We start from the raw sequence: 20,415 nt of genomic DNA, 5'->3' as shown, positions 1-20,415 counted from the left end.
GCATGCGTGAGGATCTCATTTATGGAGGTTCTCCAGTTGTTCCTATCCAGGGCAGTTTCTACATGCTTGTGTTTTTGTCATATCCAAGGTTCCACAGTCTTCCTTTATGCTGTCTATGTAGTGGTTTTAGGGCCTTTCTCTTTGCCTTATTCTGTGCACTCCTCCAAGCAGTGCTATCTTTGGGCATCTGTCATCATCCATTCTCATAACATGGCTGCAGTATCTCAAATGCCGTTGTCGTATCCTGTAGTTTACTTCCTTCTGCAGATGGAGATGTTTCTTAATTGTTGCACAGTCTATCTCTTTATGTGATGCCTAGAATGCTCCTGAGACATGGCACCTCAAACAATTTCCATAGAACATCCCAGTATCTGTACTCCTATTGAAGGCAAAGGTGTGCTTATGTTTCACTCGATACCAGAATTACTAATCATATGGGTTTCTTTTCAAGCAATTCTTTGTATTTTTCTGATCCGTACAATAATGCAACCAGTAGTGAAAGTCATAGTTTGGATCTCTGTGTAGAGTGTTACACACAATGCTTTCACTATTGCAATATTCTTCATTAGGTTTATAATTTGTTTATATGATACTCACGCATCAAATGGCAATTAGATTTATCTACCTTGTCTCAAATCAAAACCAGTCCAGATATCCTGCTATTAAAAAAATAAAAACGGGGAAATTGTCAGATCATGGTCCAAGAATAGAATCCTGTGAGGGGATTTCTGAGTGCTTGTGAGAAAACTTCAAGAAACCAAGATGAGAAAGAGCCACGTGACCTGAGTTACTTCAGAAAGCGTGGAATCGTTCTTGGAACGTGCATTCATGCCTCTCCTGGGTGTAGTGTGGATAGGAGTGAGTTTACTTTAGATTATTAATTACAACTAACTATTGTTATTTGTTTTTATACCTCCATAGAAAAATGTGTTTTTGCCACGGGCACTTGTCCTTGTGATTGTATATAGCAAAAACTTGTTAGATCTCACTCATGGGAATTCTCTTAACCCTCAGAGTATTCTCCGAATACAGTTGGTTATCGCATAAAACTTTAGTCCACTTCATTTTTAGGTTTCATTCTCCCAGTTCCCACCACCCAAGAGAGTGATAAACAGTAATACACTATATACACATATAAAATTTCCAAAAAGATGTTTAATAAAAGTTACAAAAATAAGTAGATCATAATGAAAAGAAATAATATAGAGAACCAAAGACATAAACCCATGTCTGTGTGTATAACATCAAATCACAGTCCAGAGCAAGAAAAGCCTTTTTCTCAGCAGCACATAGGCTTGCTGACAACCAATCCTGACCATGGGATAACAGTAATACCCATGTAAAATCCAACCCATGTAAGAGGTGCATTGGGTTCTGGGATATTTTCCATGTCACTGAGTATACCATAAGTATGCTGCCTTTTTTAAAAATATAGTTTTTAAAAATTTATTTTACATCCTGGCTGCAGTTGCCCCTCACTCCTCTCCCCCAGCTCCTCTCCCATTCCCTTTCTGTTCCCACTCCTCTCATTCACTTCTCCTCTGTCATTCAGCTGATGGAAACAGATTCAGACCCCCTCACTGTCAAACATTAGGCAGAGTTCAGGGAATCTAGCAGAAGAGGAGGAGTTCCGTGAGTCACCTTTTTGGAGTGACTTTTGCTTTGATCCTAGCTAAGGCAGGTTTGTACATTCCAGGGTAGGGGCGTGAGAGTTAGAACGTTAGGTCGGAGGAACAGAGATAAGAATGAAACGCAGAGGAGTAGGATAGTACTGGGGACAGCTCAGCGAATGCAGAATGCTGAATTCTGAGTTAGTCTGTGTTTATTTTCCATACACTTTTATACCCCAGTATAAAAGGGGGGAAGAAGACAAAAGACTGCTTTAACCTGACACAAAGGAAAACCAGAACAGTTACTTGGTTCAAGAGTTGAGACATCGAGCCATTAATTCCTGAGTAAAACATTTGATGTTTGGGACGGTGAACATCCCCTAGAACAAATATCCTGCAGGCAGCACCTACTCCCTAAGTCAAACCTCCTATTTCAAAAGAAGAAGCAGAAGTCTGCTTGAACTCTCTGACCTTTGGTCAGGGCAGAGTGTATCTACCTCTCTGGGCCATCTTAGAGTCCAAGTAGGCACCTCCTAGATTAGTATATCTTGTTTTGTAGCCACACCTGTTGTTGACAACTTTGACAGAGTAAAAATAAGCTCCAACTCTCTGACCTTCAGACACATTTTTAGGTTCCCACAAAGGAGAAAGGATTGTAGGCGCCAAAGGGGTCAAGGACTGTTGGCGGAGGCTGTTCACTCATTCCTGGCTGCTCAGACCCGAAATAATCACACAGAAACTATATTACTTAATGCACTGCTTGGCCAATAGCTTAAGCGTATTGCTAGCTAGCTCTTATATCTCAAATTAACCCATTTCTATTATTTGATATTTTACCACGAAGCTTGTAGTCTACTGGCAAGATTCCTCTTATCTGTCTCCAGTGGCAGCTACATGCTTCTCCTTGACTCTGTCTTCTTTCTCCCAGCATTCAGTTTAATTTTCCTGCCTAGCTCTATTCTGCTAAGCCACTGGCTGAAACAGCTTTATTCATTAACCAATATAAACAACACATATGTGGAAGGACTTCCCACGCCAAAGGACACCAGAAGAAAACTCACAGAATCAGCTAACCTAGCTCATAGGGGCTCACAGAGACTGAACTGACAACCAGGGAGCTGGTGTGGGAATGGCCTAGACACTCTGCATACATGTTACTTCCTGTGTAGTTTGGTCTTCTTGTGGGACACCTAACAGAGTGAACAGGGACTGTCTCTGACTCTTACCAGTGGTATCTTAAAATTGGCTGTGATTTGCAGTATTTGTCAAAAAAAGTTTACAAATGGATCAAATCAGGTTTTTTTTTTCTTTTGTTCCCGTGAGTTAGTTGACCTATATATCTATGGCAACAAAGTATATGTAGAACAAAAGGACAGACAATAATATGGGTCCTTATATGACATTGGCTCCTTAGACTTCATCCATTGCTGGAGTGAGATATAAATTGTAAAACTTTCAAGCCATTTGTTGGTGGTTGGAATAAGACTGCCTCCCATAGGCTCATATATTTGAACGCGTTGTCACCAGGGAGTGAAAGTGTTTGAAAGAATTAGAAGGTGTGGCCTTGTAGGAGGAAGTGTGTCACTGTGGGGTTGGGTTTGAAGTTTCCAAGGTTCACACCAGCCTGGGCTTTTTCTGCTTCTTTCTGCTTAGGGATCAGGATACAGATCTGCGCCTCTGCTTCAGGGCCTGCCTGTGAGTTGCCGTGCTCCTTGCTGTGATGATCATGGACTAAATCTCTGAAGCTGTGTGCAAGCCCCCTTGACCAACAACTCAAAAGGAGACTTCTCATGCCGGATATTGAGGCTTTTGTTAGATGTTCCCTGACTCTTGGAGGGAGTATTATTATCAGCCCAGATGAGAGAATTTCATTTAAATTATCTGTGTTTATGTATACACAGACTTGGGTTTTACAGTTCTTTAGATAGATAGTTAGCATTATTCCTTATGACTTTCCCAGATATCCCTTGTTATTGTTTTCATCTCCTCTCCCCTTCCTCTATATTCACGTCCTTCCCCTTCCTTAATTAGGGCCTCCCTCCCATCTTTCCCATTTCCTCAATCAGATCACCTGTATCCTGCTATTCCTCTCCATTTCTAACATCCCAGCAACGATCCCCTTTTATTTTCCTGGTCTCTGTAGTTACCTGAGGATAAGCACTCACTCACATCTGAAGATTTGGAGCTCGGAGCATTAGGAGTGAGAGAACACGACATTTGTCTTTCTGGGAATGAGTCATCTCACTTAACATGATGTTTTCTAATTCTAGGATGGATAATATTTTCAAAAGATGTTTGTTTTGGCTAATAGCTTGAAGCAAAGGGCAAAAAGCCAAATTTGTTAACCTCTTTCTTGTCACCAGAGTCTACAGGCAGCTCATGGTCTTATCACATGACAAGAGATAGGAAACAGGTTTGCATGCCCCCTCTGACCACTCCCTCTAGGGCTCAGTAAAGATCAGATGTCTCAGTAGGTAAAGCACTGGCCCCAGTTCTGAGATTGAGTTTCATTTCCCAGAAACCACACAGTGGAAGGAGAGAACTGACTCCCTCATGTTGCCCTTTGACTTCCACAGTCACACTGTAGTGTGTATGGAGATGCACACTGTCTTAGTTAGGGTTTCTATTGCTGTGGCAAAACACCATGACCAAAATGCAAGTTGGGGAGGGAAGGGTTTATTTGGCTTGCATGTCAGCATTGCTGTTCATCACTGAGGGATGTTAGGACAGGAATTCAGACAGGACAGGAGCCCAGAGGCAGGAACTGATGCAGAGATCATGGAGGGAGAGCTGCTTGTAGGCTTGTTCATCATGGTTTGCTCAGTCTGCTTTCTTATAGAACCCAGGACTACCAGCTCAGGAATGGCCCCACCTACCATAGGTTGGGTCCTCCCCAACTGATCATTAAATGTGAAAATGCCTTACAACTGGATCTCCTGGAGCCATTTCTTCAGCTGGGGCTCCTTCCTCGACAACTCTAGCTTGTGTTAAGTTGACACAAAAAACCACCCAGCACACACATGCACACAAAATGAAGGTGGAAACTATAAAGTAATCCCACTCTAGCTCAGAATTGAGCATAATAAAGGGGTAGACTCAGATCATAGAGAGAGAGAACCGTAAGCTTTATGACTACATTTATAGTATAAGAGACCTTGCCCAAGTGGGCAGGTATCTTAAAGATGATTGACTGAGGGAGTTCCCACAGCATCTCCCCATTTTGTCTAATAAGAGAGTTCTAAGCCTAATACAAAACTGTATACAATAAGAACAAATATCAAGTATAAAAATTAGAATTACAACCATCATAAACAATATCAAGCAAGAAACAGGCTAAGTGTTTCAATAACTATCTTATTTTTAAGGAGTCTAAGTCCATATCAGAAGATGTATGGGCCATATCAGTGAAGTTTCAATTAGTTGAATTTAAGAGAATTTGAATATCAAAATAAAGATCTAAACAGATTATAAGTCATTGGATAAAATAGACATAACCTCTCTACAGTAAGTAATTGAATTTACAAAATGAGAAACAATACCTCTTTTCCTTATAATTTATAGTCCCAACCAGCACTTTAGAAGAAATGAAGAAATTAAAAGTCACAATGGGCAACATTATAACAATCATTAATTCAGTTGAGAAGGATCAAATTTGCTAAAACAAGTCCATTGACGTGGAATTGACAATGCATATGTTTCCCAAAGTATCTTCCCCGTGAAATAGTTATAGATTGCATAGAGAATAAAGAGAAAGTCTGGCAAACCTTTGTGCTAAGAGATGCTTAGCATCTCAAACCCACGTGTTGAAAGCCTATCCCCCAATGTGATGGTGGAGAAAGTAGGCTTCCAAGAGGCTCTATGTCATGAGGATACAGCTTTTGGGACACAGCTGATTCCTTTAGAAGAGGGCAGAGTCATGGTATCACTGCTCTCTGCCTTGTGAAGTCACAACCAGAAGATGGCCACGTGCAGACTAGGGATTGTATCCTTGCCAGACGCTAATCTGCCAGCAATGTTGTCTTGGACTTCCCAGCCTCCGGGACTGAAAGAAAATAAAATATAAATGCAACATTTTCAGTTGTGTTTATCAGCTTGCTCTGAAATAGTAGAATTATGGTTTATCTAGAAAAATGTTCCTTTAGGGGGAATCAGTTGCCATATGGTCTCAATGAGAGTCAATCTTGTCGGCAACCTACAAATAGGCAGAAAAAGAGGGTTGATTTTAATTTTATCCCTTTTCTATAAGTTTGAAATTGGCCTTTCAAATAAGCAGATAATGTAAATTCAGAATTCTTATAAGTAAAATGGAAATCCTGAAAATATGTTGCTGAATTGTCAAAATGCCACACAAGAAATTTATTCCTAGTGGCACAGCCTTTTGTTATTAAGAGGACTAGGGGCTTATGTTAGGGGTTACTGTGCCCAGAGCTAATCTCTTGCAGCAGTGCGATAGTAGGGGAAGTTGTGGCGGGAGAAGGCGGAGTTCATTCAAAGGTACAGTGGAGACTGGCTCGCATTCAGTGCACTCACTATACAAATCTTAAGAACATTTTTTACAGAAGGAAAAATGGATCAAATTCATGTGGAATTGCAAGGTGCCTCAAACAGACAAAACATTCTGGGAAAAAGAAAGTCAGAGGTATCATAGTCCTTTGCTTCATTGCTTAAAAGAAAGCATTGTTCATTCTGGTAAGTGTTACCATTTTCTTCCTATTGATGTGGCAAACACCTTTACCAAAAAGCAATTAACAGAAGCAAAAGATTTATTTGGCTCAGACTTCCAGGTGACAGTCTATCCCCAAGGGCAGCAATGGCAGATACTTTCACATGGAGGCAGAGGCTACTTGCTGGCAGGATTGCGCTCAGCTAGTTTTCTTATATAGCCTTATAACCACCTGCCCTGACACAGTGGCACTTACAGTGGGCTCAGCACTCTCATGTCAAACTAGCGAGACAACCCCCAATGGACATGCCTGCAGGCCAATCCTATCTACACAGCTTCTAGATAGAAGGTTTGCCTCTCAGGTGACTTTAACAATGGAGTAAGTTGACGGTTATGCTGAAGAATAGACATGTATAGAAATAACACAGGGAGCCCAGTAATAAACGCTGTCCCTCCTACTCTCTCTCTCACGCACACACACACGCACACGCACACACACACAATACACATGCACGCACACACAACACACGCACATGCACACACACGGTCACGTGCACACATGCTCAGACACATGTACACACATACACACATGCACACACACAACACACATGCACACATATACACACTCATAAACACACGCACATGCACACATGTGCACACACGCACACATACACACACACACATTCCCCATGTGCTGGTCTGTCATACCCTGAGACACCATAGGTTCTGCCTGCAGGACGTCATGCCCATGAGCCCTTTAGAGCATATTGTGAGCCAAAACAAGCTTACTTTAGTTTGGAAGTTGTAAACAATGATGATAATAATCAAAGTGGGTTACCCATCACTTCTGAAATAGCCCACACAGGGTGGTGAGAACAGCCCCATCTGTTTTAATACAACAGTTGATAACCTCCAATAACCACAACAAGGAATTCTCACACATGCTAAATACATTACTCTGTAATAAGCTATTTCAAATTTCATCCCTAAGGAGAAATCTAACTATTATGAAGGCCATGAGGTATTCTCAGGAAGAATGTGAAATCTGTTGTGTAGTTAAGGCAGATTGAAAAAAAATAATTAATCGCGCTAATGATTTTTTTCTCTCTATCGTCTCCCCTGAATACTTACTTTCTGATGAGAGAGTTCAAATATACATCGTGCATGAGTGTGTGTGTGTGTGTGTGTGTGTGTACACAAAAATTACAGTAACCATTTGTAATTACATTTGTAATTACAAATTGTAATAAGTCCAATTATTACAGTAACCATTTGTAATTACATTTGTAATTACAAATTGTAATAAGTCCAATTTGTATTTGGACTTATTAGCATGAGATTCTCTTCATATCTCAAACACATAAAAACATGGCTTAGAGAAAGATACCCCACTGTTGGAAAGTCAGCAATGAAATAATGGATTGTTCTTTCCTTTGGCATCCCAAGGAGCAGAGTGTCCTCTACACTCTCCAAGAACGAGGTTTCTGTGATCATTGTTCAAGGTCTGAGAGACAGTAACACATAAATTTTCTCCCTGCTTCTCTACAGAGGTACTCAGCAGCCAGAACCAATAGCCAGAAAGTCACCGACTTTATTCACAAAGTTTCCTAACAGAAATGTGCTCTGTCTGGCCCTAAACAACAGTTATAACTCCCAGTCAGAGCCTCCCAGCACTTGGAAATGAAGATTATTTCCAGGAAGCCGCGATGAAGCTGGATTTGTAATGGTGTTACAAAGCAATAAAACATTAGCAGGGGTTGGTTGGTCAGCCACGTTTTGATGCAGCTGTGGGAACACAGGAAATGAGGCTGGGTAGGTATATCCTGATGGATAATTAAGGAGGAAAAGCCCTGAGCACTCCATTCAAAAGAACAGACGGGGTGGTGCTTTAGAGACAGGCGGGGTTCTGGGAACCTGGGGTATCACCATACTTACAGAACGGTGGTGGTGCTCACAGAGTGATGGCAGAGAAAGGCAAGGGAAAGAGGCAGCAGCGATCCAACCAAGCTCTTCCTTGGCTTCAGTTTGCCTAGAAGCAATCCTGTACAATGTGAGGATCTCCAAAGTACACTTCCGTCATGAGAGGAGAGATGTCCTATCCAAATTGTCCACACCTAGGAGGGATTTCCTCTGTGGATTCCATGAAGCTATCTATGTCAAGGCCAGGAAATTAGAAGAATAAAACTTGGAACTAGAACAGATAAACCCCAGAGAGCTTATTTGTCATGAGAAACATTAACTGTGAACATATTGAAATAAAAAGTTCGTGTAGCGTATTTTGTACTGAGCTGTAATTAAATACTAGGAACGAGGAAGAAAACAGCCCCTGCCATGCAGACTTCAATACTCTGGTGATCTTCTCTTGAATACTGCTTGGCCTGGGTGTAAAGCATCCCTTGTGTTGAACACGTGATCTCTGTTGCTGTGAAAACAAGTAAACACTGTGCTCTTGGTCTCTCAGGGGGAAACAAGACCCCTACTGGAACTGAACTGGTGGCCATGGGTGCTGTATGCTGCTAAAGAGCCCATCTTTGAGCAAACAACCTGCAATTCTAATGCACTTGGAAGCTAAGAAAGTTGGAGCAGGTTAGTAATGGGATGGGAGATGGCTTGAGTGTTCTGGCTGCTGTGTTAGTTAGGTAAGGTTTGTCCCTGCCCTGGGGCTGTAATAAAATCAGACAAGTATCCTTGTGAGAAGAGTTAGCAAGTGTCACAGTTACTCTTCCATTTGCCATGTCAAAATGGGCTGGCAAGGGCAGAAGGGGAAAGTACTGGATCAGTTCAGGTCAGTTTGACACAGGCGAAAGTAATTCGTAGAGAAGGAAACCACAATTAAGAAAATTCCTCCTTAAGAGCAGACTGTAGGCAAGCCTGCAGGGCATTTTCTCGAGAGTGATTGACAGGGGAGAACTTAGACCATTGTGGGTGGTGAGATCGCTGGGTTGGTGGACCTGGGTTCTATAAGAAAGCCGGGAAAGCAAGCCATAAAGTGCAAACCCATAAGCAGCACTCCTCTGTGACCTCTGCATCGGTTCCTGCCTCCAGGTTCCTGCCCTGCTTGGGTTCTGCTTCTCACTTCCTCCATTGATGAACCATGCTGGGAAAGTGTAAGACAAATACACCCTTTCCTCTCCAAGCTGCATTGCTCATGGTGTTTCTTCATGGCAACAGGGACATTAGTGAGGACAAGGGGAAAGGTCTATTCTGGCTTATGGGTTCAGGGAGATGCAGTTTATCGTGGAGGGAAGGTATGATGGAGGAACAGAAAACCGCATGGTCATATCGATCTTTACTCAAGCTTAGAATTGATAGGAACCCAGGTCAGGGTATAAAGCCTCAAGGCCCACCCCAGTGAGCCATTTTCTCCAGCGAGCCTCCACCTAATAAAGATTTCACAATGTTCCCAAACAGTGCTGCCAGCAAGAGGCCAAGAGTTCAAACACTTTCACCTATGATGGACATTCATATTCAAAACGCAGCACCAAGAATACTGCTGATGTAAGTGCAAGGAGAACAGGCCATGTAAGGACTTGGGAAAATAGACAACTGTAAGCCAACAGGAGAGGACGCGGGGGAAGACAGGCCACGACTCTCACAACAAGTACGTTTGAAAAATGCAAAGCAACTTGGGTGTTTGAAGATGCAGAGAAATGATGTTACAATTTATGTCCTTAAACATCTGGAAGTGGAATTTTTTTTTCTGTGAAGGACCTCAGTGGGTTTCCCCACTTACATCCTGTTACTGCATGGAGGGGGGCAACCTAGGTTGTAGAAGTGTACATGCTATCCTCAAAATCCTCACCGAATACAAAGGAACACAGAAAAGAAATAAGAAAACTTTAGAGAACAGAGTGTTCAAGACCTCTGACAATAGCAAATGAAATAACATGTACAGTTTGCTTCCCAGGAAGAAAAAAAAAACTTTGAGAATGTAGTGGCTGAGGATATCCCCAAATTAGTGGAAAGCAATATATCACAGGTCTGAGAGCTACAGAATTCCAATCAAAAGCTTGATATGATTCGAGAAGAATTCAGTAGCATAAAAACTGGAAATAAAATATGAAATTACAACCCAAGCAAGTTGAGGAGGTAAAATTGTTAAACCTGAGAATTGTGAGAGAAAGACCCGTTCCACAGTTTTTGAATCAAATTGGAATTAGAACGTAAGTGTAATGTGGTAACTGTTTCTGTGTTGGTAGTGAAGCATCGTGTATAAGCATGAATGAGAAGCATCTCGCTGAGATTTCAATGTTCAGCATATCATCAGAAATAACTCTCTTTTAAGATGGAGTACTTAACAGAAGGGAGAAATACCCTAGCTCAGGAACAGAAAGTACAAAATGCCACAAGGAAATGAAAACACGGGGCGTTCTAGAAACGGAGGGACAAGAATGTCCAGGAAGCTTAGCAGAAAGAGGGGCACAGCGCAGGAGGACGGACCTGGGATGCAGCAAGATGTAGCAATAACTTAAGAGAAAAGTAACCATGAGACAAATGACATTGGTTCTGTGACCAGAAATGATACATTTAAACCGTGGCTGGATGCCTATGCAGATGAGCCGGGGTCAGGAAGGAGTGCAGAGAGAAGAACCCAGGATTCTGTCAGACTGAGCCAGGCAGCGTATTACTTTCCAGGATAAAGAAAACAAAGTACAATTAAACCACATGCCTTCAGAATGTTAGATCTTCTAACAAACACGTGCAGCATCTATTGATAGTAAAAACTATGTTTTTCCATCTCTGCCCGTCCCCACTGCCTTCTCATGAGTGTGACGGTAGCGTTCACCTCCCACTTTCTGCTCTGGTGGGAACTGAGGCTGAAAGGATGTGTCTCCTGGGTTTCTTTATTACCACTAGTGATTGGCATCTAGCATCATGTTCAGCACCGTGAATACAACGCTGTCAAATGAACTGAGTAGAAACTATCGAAATGATATCAATAAGCCACATAAGTAAATGCTTTGCATAAAATTTTATAATTTACTACTTCATTAGATTTTTAAAAAATACCAATCCAAGTTCCCACTCCCTCCCCTTCTCCCAGTCTCTCCACACACCCTCCCACCCCACCCCCATCCAATCCTCAGAGAGGGTAGGGCACATTGCTTTGTGGAAGGTTCAAAGCCCAACCTACTATATCTAGGCTGAGCAAGGTATCATCCAAAGAGAATAGAATCCCAAAAAGCCAGTACATGCAGTAGGGATAAATCCTGGTGCCAATGCCAGTGGTCCCTCAGTCTGCTCCAGCCATGCAATCATCAACCACATTCATAGGGACAAGTTTGGTCCTATGCTTGCTCCTTCCCAGTCCAGCTGGAGTTGAAGACCTCCCATTAGCTCAGGTAAGCTGTTTCAGTGGGTGAACCTATCATGGTCTTGACCTCTTTGCTCATATTCTCACTCCTCCCACTTTTCAGCTGGACATTAGGGGCTCAGTCCAGTGCTCCACTCTAGGTCTCTGCCTCTGTTTTCATCAGTTGTTGGATGGAGGTTCTATGGCAATATTTAAGATATTCATCAGCCTGACTACAGGGTAAGTTAAGATCGGGCCCCCTCTCCTCTTTTGCTTAGGGTCTTAGGCAGGATTATCCTTGTGGGTTCCTGGGAATTTCTCTAGAGCCAGGTTTTCACTAACCCTATAATAGCTCCCTCAATCAAGATATCTCTTTCCTTGCTCTCATCTCTCTCCTTCCTCCATCTCAGCTAACCTATTCCCTCAAGTTATCCTCAACTCTCCCCTTCTCTCCTCCTTTTCCCCTCCACCTTCTCTTCTTCTCCTACCCCCATGCTCCCAATTTTATCTGGCGCTCTTGTCTGTTTACAATTTTCAGGTGGTTCTATATATGTTTTTCTTTGGGCTCACCTTATTGCTTAGCTTCTCTAAGATCATGAACTATAGGCTCAAAGTCCTTTGTTTATAGCTAGTTAGTATCCACTTATGAGTGAGTGCATACCATATTCATCTTTTTTGGGTTTGGGTTACCTCACTCAGGATAGGGGTTTCTAATTCCATTTCTTTGCATGTAAAATTCAAGATGTCATTTTTTTTTCTTTTTTACACCACTGAGTAATACTCTAATGTGTAAATGTGTCACATTTTCTTTATCCATTCTTCAGTTGAGGGCATCTAGGTTGTTTCCAGGTTCTGGTTATTACAAATAATGCTGCTGTGAACATAGTTGAACAAATGCTTTTGTAGTATGATTGAGCATCTTTTGGATATATGCATTGCTGGATCCTGAGGTAGGTTGATTCCCAATTTTCTGAGACTGATTTTCAAAGAGGTTGTACAAGTTTGCATTCCCACCAACAATGGATGAGTGTTTCCCTTAATCCACATCCTCTCCAGTATAAGCTATCCTTGGTGTTTTTGATCTTAGCCATTCTGACAGGTGGTATCTCAAAGTTGTTTTGAGATGGTATCTCAAAGTTGTTTTGATTTACATTTACCTGATGGCTAAGCATGTTGAACATTTCCTTAAGTGTCTTTCAACCATTTGAGATTCCTCTGTTGAGAATTCTCTGTTTAGTTCAGTACCCCATTTTTTAATTGAGTTATTTAGAATGTAAATGTCTAATTTCTTGAGTTATTTATATATATTTTGGAATTCAGTCCTTTGTCTGATGTGGGGTTGATGAAGATCTTTTCCCATTCAGTAAGCTGCCATTTTGTCTTTTTGACTGTGTCCTTTGCTTTACAGAAGTTCCTCAGTTTCAGGGTTTATTATTTCAGGGTTTATTTATTGTTGTTCTCAGTGTCTATGCTACTGGGGTTATATTTAGGAAGTGGTCTTCTGTGCCCATGCATTGAAAACTACTTTCCACTTTCTCTTCTATCGGGTTCAGTGTGGTCAGATTTATATTGAGGTCTTTAATCCATTTGGACTTGAGTTTTGTATGTGGTGATAGAAATGGATCTATTTTTATTCTTCTACATGTTGACATCCAGTTATGCCAACACCATTTGTTGAAGATATTTTTCCCATTGTATAATTTTAGGTGTTCATAGGTATGTGGATTACTATTAATTTGATTTCATTGATCAACCTCTCTGTTTTTATGCCAATACCAAGTTGCTTTCATTGCTGTAGCTCTGTAATAGAGCTTGATGTCAGGAATGGCGATGCCTCTGGAAGTTCCTTCATTGTACATGATTGTTTTGGATATGCTGGGTTTTTTGTTTTTCCTTATGAAGTTGATTATTGTTTTTTCAAGGTCTGTGAAGAATTGTGTTGGGATTTTGATGAGGGTTGCATTGAATCTATAGATTGCTTTTGGTAGGATTGCCATTTTTACTATGTTGATCCTACCTATCCAAGGGCATGGGAGATCTTTCCATTTTCTGGTATATTTTTCAGTTTTCTTCTTCAAAGACTTAAAGTTTCTGTCAAATAGGTTTTTTGCTTCTTTGGTTACAGTTACCCCAAAATATTTTATGTTATTTGTGGCTATTGTGAAAGATGAGGTTTCTCTGATTTCCCTCTCTGCTTCTTTATCATTTGTGTATAGGAGGGCTACTGATTTTTTTGAGTTGATCCTGTATCTTGCCACATCACTGAAGGTATTTATCAGCTGAAGGAGTTTTCTGGTAGAGTTTTTGGGGTCACTTATATATACTACATGTCATCTGCAAATAATGAAAGTTTACCCTCTTCCTTTCCAATTTGAATACCCTTGTTCAACTTTTGTTGTCTTATTGCTACAGCCAAAACTTCAAAAACTATGTTGAAGAGATATGGAAAGAGTGGACAGCCTTGTCTTGTTCCTGATTTTAATGGAATCGCTTTGAGTTTCTCTCCATTTAATTTTATGTTGGCTGTCAGCTTGCTATATATTGCTTTTGTTATATTTAAATATGTTCCTTGTATTCCTGATCTCTCCAAGACCTTTATCATGAAGGGGTATTGGATTTTGTCAAATGCTTTTTCAGCATTTATTGAAACAATCATGTGGGTTTTTCCAGTTTATTTATATGATAGATTATATTGATAGATTTTTGTATGTTGAACCAGCTTTGCATCTCTGGGATGATCATGGTGGATGATTTTTTTGATGTGTTCTTGGATTCAGTTTGTCAGTATTTTATTGAGTATATTTGCATCCATGTTAACGAGTGATATTGGTCTGTGATTCTCTTTCTTCGTTGAGTCTTTGTGTGGTTTTGGTTTCAGGGTAACTGTAGCCTCATAAAAAGAGTTTGTCAATGTTCCTTCTGTGTAGAACACTTTGAGGAGCATAGGTATTAGCTCTTCTTGGAAGTTCTGGTAGAATTCTGCACTAAAACCATCTGGCCCGGGGTTGTATTTTGGTTGGGAGGTTTTTGATGACAGCTTCTATTTCTTCGTGGCTTATAGGTCTATTTAAATTATTCACCTAGTCTTGATTTAATTTTGGTATATGGTATCTGTCTAAAAAATTGTCCATTTCTTTTACATTTTCCAGTTTTGTGGAGCACAGGTTTTTGTAGTATGACCTAAAGATTCTCTGGATTTCCTCAGTGTCTGTTGTTATGTCCCCCTTTTCATTTCTAATTTTGTTAATTAGAAATTAATTAATTTCTAACTAATTAATTAATTTCTAATTTTGTTATGTACCCCTTTTCATTTCTAATTTTGTTAATTAGAAATTAATTAATTCTAATTAATTAATTTCTAATTTTGTTGTTCGCTCTCTGCCTTTTGATTAGTTTGGTAAAGGGTTTGTCTATCTTGTTGATTTTCTCAAAGAACCAGCTCTTTGTTTCATTGATTCTTTGTAATTTTCTTTGTTTCTATTTTGTTGATTTCAGTTGTCAATTTGATTTTTTCCTGTCTTCTACTCCTCCTGGGTCTGCTTCTTTTTTTCTAGAGCTTTCAGGTGTGCTGTTAAGTCACTGATGTGAGCTTTCTCCATTTTGTTTAAGTGGGCACTTAGTACTATGAATTTTCCTCTTAGCACTGCTTTCATAGTGTACTGTAGGTTTGGATAGGTTCTGCCTTCATTTTTGTTGAATTCAAGGAAGTGTTTAATTTCTTTCTTTATTTCTTCCTTGACTCAGGGGTGGTTCAGCACACCTGAAAGCTATCCATTAATTTAACATGCTTCAAATTACTGCTCCTCCAGAATCTTGCCTTCACATTGTACCTGGGTAAACAACACATAGTCTATTTTTGAGGATGCCATGAAAACAATTTTTGCTAAAATAGTGGAAATTATCGCTAAGCGCAGCAAGTATTCAGCCTAGCCCGGGCGCAATAAGTTCCACAGTGGCAGGAAATACTTGGAGAGATAAAGGCTTGAGGAACAATTACAACAGGGTGTATCAAGCTTGTGTATATGTGACCTGAACTGTAAGACACCAGCCATAACTCTGTGAACAAATCTGAAAGAGAGGAAGAAAAAGCTGTGTCCCCAGAGATGGATTAACTCATTAGCATTTCAGTGATGTGGAGAGATGGGAATGTCACAGGGTCAGGGACAGGGTCTCGCCCCCCAGAATAGCCATTCCTTGTTCACTCTGGTGAACCAACATTTGAGATTAAAAAAAAAACTTTTAGAATCTATTAACAAAGTTGACAACTGGCTTCTACCAACCTAAAAGCTAAGAATATCATCAGATTACATCTCAATCTTCAGGGAAAACTCTCCCCCTCCAAACTGTACCTGCCTCTCTGGTAAACCCACCAATGTATTTTAAGCTTGCCTTGATCTATGACTTTCTTTGTTCTATATAACGTATAAAACTTCATGGAACTGCTTCCATGCTGAAGCATGGAATGTGGGGTACCCTAAATCTGTGTGGTCACTCTCAGTGGCTCCAGAATCAACCATCTCTTAGTCCTTGCGATAAGAGCTGTGGTTTTGGCGTCGACAATATGATTCCAAATTTAGTAATTCATGACTTACTCCAAGTACAAAACTCACTGTGGTTCCTGGAAACGTAATTAAGTTTTTTCTGCCTGGCTACAAATAGTCAAACATACCTCTCCACCTCAGTGTCTTCCTCCACAGCGCGGGACGCCTCATTTCACCATGGTTTGCCATGTTGTTTCTGAGTTTTTCTGAAGAAGTTGAAAGTCTGTGGACACTCTGTAACATACAAGTCTATCAGCCCCATTTTCCTAATAGCTTTTTCTTACTTAGCATCTGTGACACATTTCAGTATTTATTACAGTATTTCAAACTCTGTTGCTATCATGTGTTATGGTGATATGTGGTCTATTCCATTACCGCTTATTGGGGAAAACCAAGCCATGCCAAAATAAGACTAGCAACTTAGGGGCTGGAGAGATGACCCAGCGGTTAAGAGCATAAGACATTCTTCGTCAACAGCAGCACCCAAATGGAGTCTCACAACTACTCATAACTCCAGTTTCAAAGGATCTGAATCCATCTTCTGACCTCTGAAGGCACCAGGCACACATGTGGTGCATAGATATACATGCAGGCAAAACACAATACATCAAAAAAAATAAAGTAAAATTAAAATAAAGTAAACTCAATCCATAAAGACTGTGTATAATTTGATTGTTTCATTCAGTGATTTGTCCTTCCCCTGTCTCTTTCCTTCCCCAAAACACAAAAAAATATTTAAATTGTGGCATTTAATAACAGTAGTCACCTGTTAGTGTTCTACTCAAAGGGAAAATAACATCTCTCAAATAAAAAAAAACCCTACAAATTATTAAACATAGTATGTGTGGTGTGCCAGAAGTCAAGGTAGACTGAAAACTAACCTGATTGCTCCCAAGAGTCAGTCAAGTTGAGAGTTCAACCAAAGATTCCTGGAAGAAATTAAGTCTTTTGTGAAAGTACATGAATGATCATTCCGGTTAGAAAATCCTATCAACTACGACATTCTCTTATGCCAAGTGTGGCCCTGAGCAAGACCCTGTTCTTAATGAGTTCTGTGAACATTGAGAGAATGAAAGAGGCTTCAAATAAAACTTCTGAAGCCAGCCCAGGTCAGCTGATGAGGTTAAGGCAAAAAACTGATCCACAGCATAAAGCTAGGCAGAAGTTGCACCAAGTTACCCGGGAGACCTCATCCAAATCACTGAGAATCATGGATTATGAAAAGACAGGTTTGAAGGCAGGTAAACTCTTGTCCGAATACAAATCCTATCTGGGGTTTTGTCGCCACAGTTCAATGTCTGGTTCCAAAGCCTCTAAGAATGGGCTTTCTGTCTTAGTGTCTGTTGTAGTTGGTGACTTTAAATTGAAGCCAATATTCATTTATCATTTTGAATATGTAAGATTCCGTAAAATAACACTAAATATACTTGGTCTACATTTTGAAACTGGAGCAACAAAGTCTAAATGACAGCACATCTATTGATCATTGTTCACTAAATATTTACAGATCATTGTTAAAACCTACCAGGGCTGCTTCTAAAACACTACCGGTTCTCACCGATACTTCCCATCATTTACGGATTCTCATGGGGATATAGAATGAGATTAATGTTATTTTTATTGTGTTAACACAATATCAATTCTATAGCCCAAGTGGTCAACTTCAACTTTTAAGAGGTACTACTTAGTTTTATTCTCAGTGTGTCCAAATATCATACAGAACAAGTTAAGAAAGGAAAAATTAGTTTGGCAGCCAGTTCCACGTGTGTGTTCGGTTCTTGCTTGGTCTCATTTATTTGAGCAGAATGTCATGGTAGCAAGAGCCTGTGATGGAGGACGCCATTTATTTACCTTACTGTACGTGAGAAGCGGAAAGCATGGTGAGAAGGCCTTGGGCTGGTATTTTCCAAGGACTTGTCCTACTGAACCTCTTTCTCCAGCTAGATCCCACATCCCAGAGTTTTTAGAACCTCTCAAAATAGCACAACCAACTTTTTTTTCTATGACAGTGAACATACTTTGAATCCAAACCTAAGACGGATTCATTATTTAATAAATATACTTTATGAGCGGAGGCCTTTACAGATAGTAGTTATTCTCAAGGACCCGGATAAAATATTTGAAGGTACTCTGGAAAGGAACCACCATTCTCAAGGTTATCAGTACAGCTGTGGCCCGTGAGACAGGAGGCGGATTGAATGTGACTCTTGAAACATCAACAGCAGGAGTGGAGAGGAAATGATGTTATCCCTCATGATTACTTTGATGGTTCATTGCTTCAGTGCCAGATACATCTAAAGATAAGGCAGGAGCAACAAGGGAACTATAGGAAATGTCTGAAGATCTGGCTGAATTGCTTCAATCTTGTGATAAAACTAAAGGTGAATGAACTACTCCTCACGGATGGGCAAAGTGAACTGGAGATAGAATCCAACGTCCAACCACAAATTTCATCTATTTATATACGGTAGCGTCAGGGATACAGATGATTGATTCCAGTTTCAGAAAGAGCAAAACTAAACATAAAAAGGGACCAGGCCTTTTGTCATGCTGCCATGAAAGATGTTGTGGAAGGGTGCTACAATGTGGGAATTGCATTTTTGTTTCATCTGCTTCTTTTCTGCTTTTTGTTTGTTTGCTATTTAGACAGCATCCTAGGTAATCTAGCCTGTCCTTGAATATACTATTCAGCCAAAGGTGACCTTCAACTCCTATCTTCTTCCCCTCTCAAGTGCTTTGACTATAGCGTGCAAGACACATAGCCTCAGTATTGTTAAGGAACTGTTACAGTTACTTCAACCTTCAGTCCTGCCAATATTTTTGCCATGTTTGAATGACTGTAGCATTTTTGTAATGTTAAAAACAGAATTTGTCCACTTAAGGATTTTTTTTTTAGTGCACAAAGTCAAAACAGCGTGAATAAGTACTTATTCTATGGGTATATGATATAATAAAATTCTATGGGTATATTGTACAGTAATATTCTATGGGTATATTTACCAGCGAGTCATGGTTGCTTGTAGTCCCTCATTTATAACACAAAGTCTAGGGCTTTAATTTTAGCATCTGTGATTTTTTTTTCTGACTGACAATAAATATTATCATGTGGTTAGAACAATTGCATTACATTTTACATTTTCCAAGAATGTCTTCACGTATATTCAGAAATTACTAATGGGAGAATATCTAAAATTCCAAGAAAACCCAAGTAGTTCCAAAAATTTGGGAAACAACATGGCAAACATTGCTTTAGTTCATGTTTCCTCATAATATGTGAACATGAATCATACTGGAAGATGTTATGAGATTTTGTACATCAGAGACTAAATCATTCTGAATGTGATCCAATACAGATTTGTTTTATGCCAAGTTCTTTCTAGAGGATAGCATGCTGTAGAAGGATCACATATAAACAATTCTAAGAATAAAATTGTTGGCCCCATTTTAAGCTTGCCATTTATTTGTGTAAATGGAGCTGTCTAGAAAGACTTTTAGTGGGTGTATTTTTAGTTACGAGAAAACTATAAAATCTAAACGATGCCCATTCTCTAACTTAAAACTGTTTCAAAAGCTATAGGTCCGTTGAGAATTTTACAATATCTCTTCACGGGTACTCTGCACTGCAGGCCTTTAGGATGTCCTGTCAGCTGCTTCAAATCTGGGAAGTCTTAGACGATATAGAGATCAATAGAGTGTTGCTGCATAGCATGACCATCAAACTAATTAAAATTTTTAATCATGACTGTTTTAGAACCACCATGATACCCGAAACCATTCTGTACACCCTCGTCAAATTTTTAATTCCTATTAAAAAATTTCGATCTCATTTACAAGATGACTTTAAATTCAGTGGGGCTATATGTGAAAACAAACAAGAAGTTTTGTTTAACTGCCCAGTATTCAAATATTTCTGCTACTTACACCATCCTACGACAACACTGTTCAATGAGGACTTCAAGGCACACGCTGCCAGGTCAGTACTAGGCATAGATGCCAGCTAAGCAGGATCTGAGCGACAATGTTTGTTCTACATACATCAACTGAATATAACACTATTACCTTCTCAGGAATGTGTTTAAAGTAGAGATGGTAGACACAGTCATCACATTTTCTCAGAACCCTACTTATACATTATCTAAACATGTATATGTGGTTAACAAGACAATAGCTCCCCCCCCAATTTAGATGCTTGCATCATTGAATCTCATTTTATCTTCTCAGTATTATTTTTTTAATTAGGAGTGATTGAAAGACCACCCCTGCCGGACTTGGGTCTTCTGTGAAGCTGCGGTCTTCAGTGTCTTGAGA

General features: G+C 40.0%; 1 long non-coding RNA gene across 2 annotated transcripts in view; it reads right to left on the bottom strand.

Annotated features, from left to right (window-relative positions):
* Positions 1–1,135: 1,135 nt before the first annotated feature.
* Positions 1,136–20,415, bottom strand: part of LOC146890370 (uncharacterized) — a 46,560-nt gene continuing 27,280 nt past the window's right edge. The window contains exons 3-4 of one of the 2 annotated variants that reach the window (XR_015735879.1): positions 16,989–17,036; positions 16,238–16,341 (exon numbers count right to left, since the gene is read on the bottom strand). This is a non-coding gene — a long non-coding RNA (uncharacterized LOC146890370). Of the gene's footprint in view, positions 5,653–16,237; positions 16,342–16,988; positions 17,037–20,415 lie in introns of those variants that run through there. The other variant, XR_015735880.1, reaches the window with a different exon arrangement.

Source organism: Myodes glareolus, chromosome 21 (genome assembly GCF_982192425.1).
Source record: "Myodes glareolus chromosome 21, mMyoGla1.1, whole genome shotgun sequence".
NCBI lineage: Eukaryota > Metazoa > Chordata > Mammalia > Rodentia > Cricetidae > Myodes > Myodes glareolus.
This window is presented reverse-complemented; position numbering and strand designations above follow the sequence as displayed.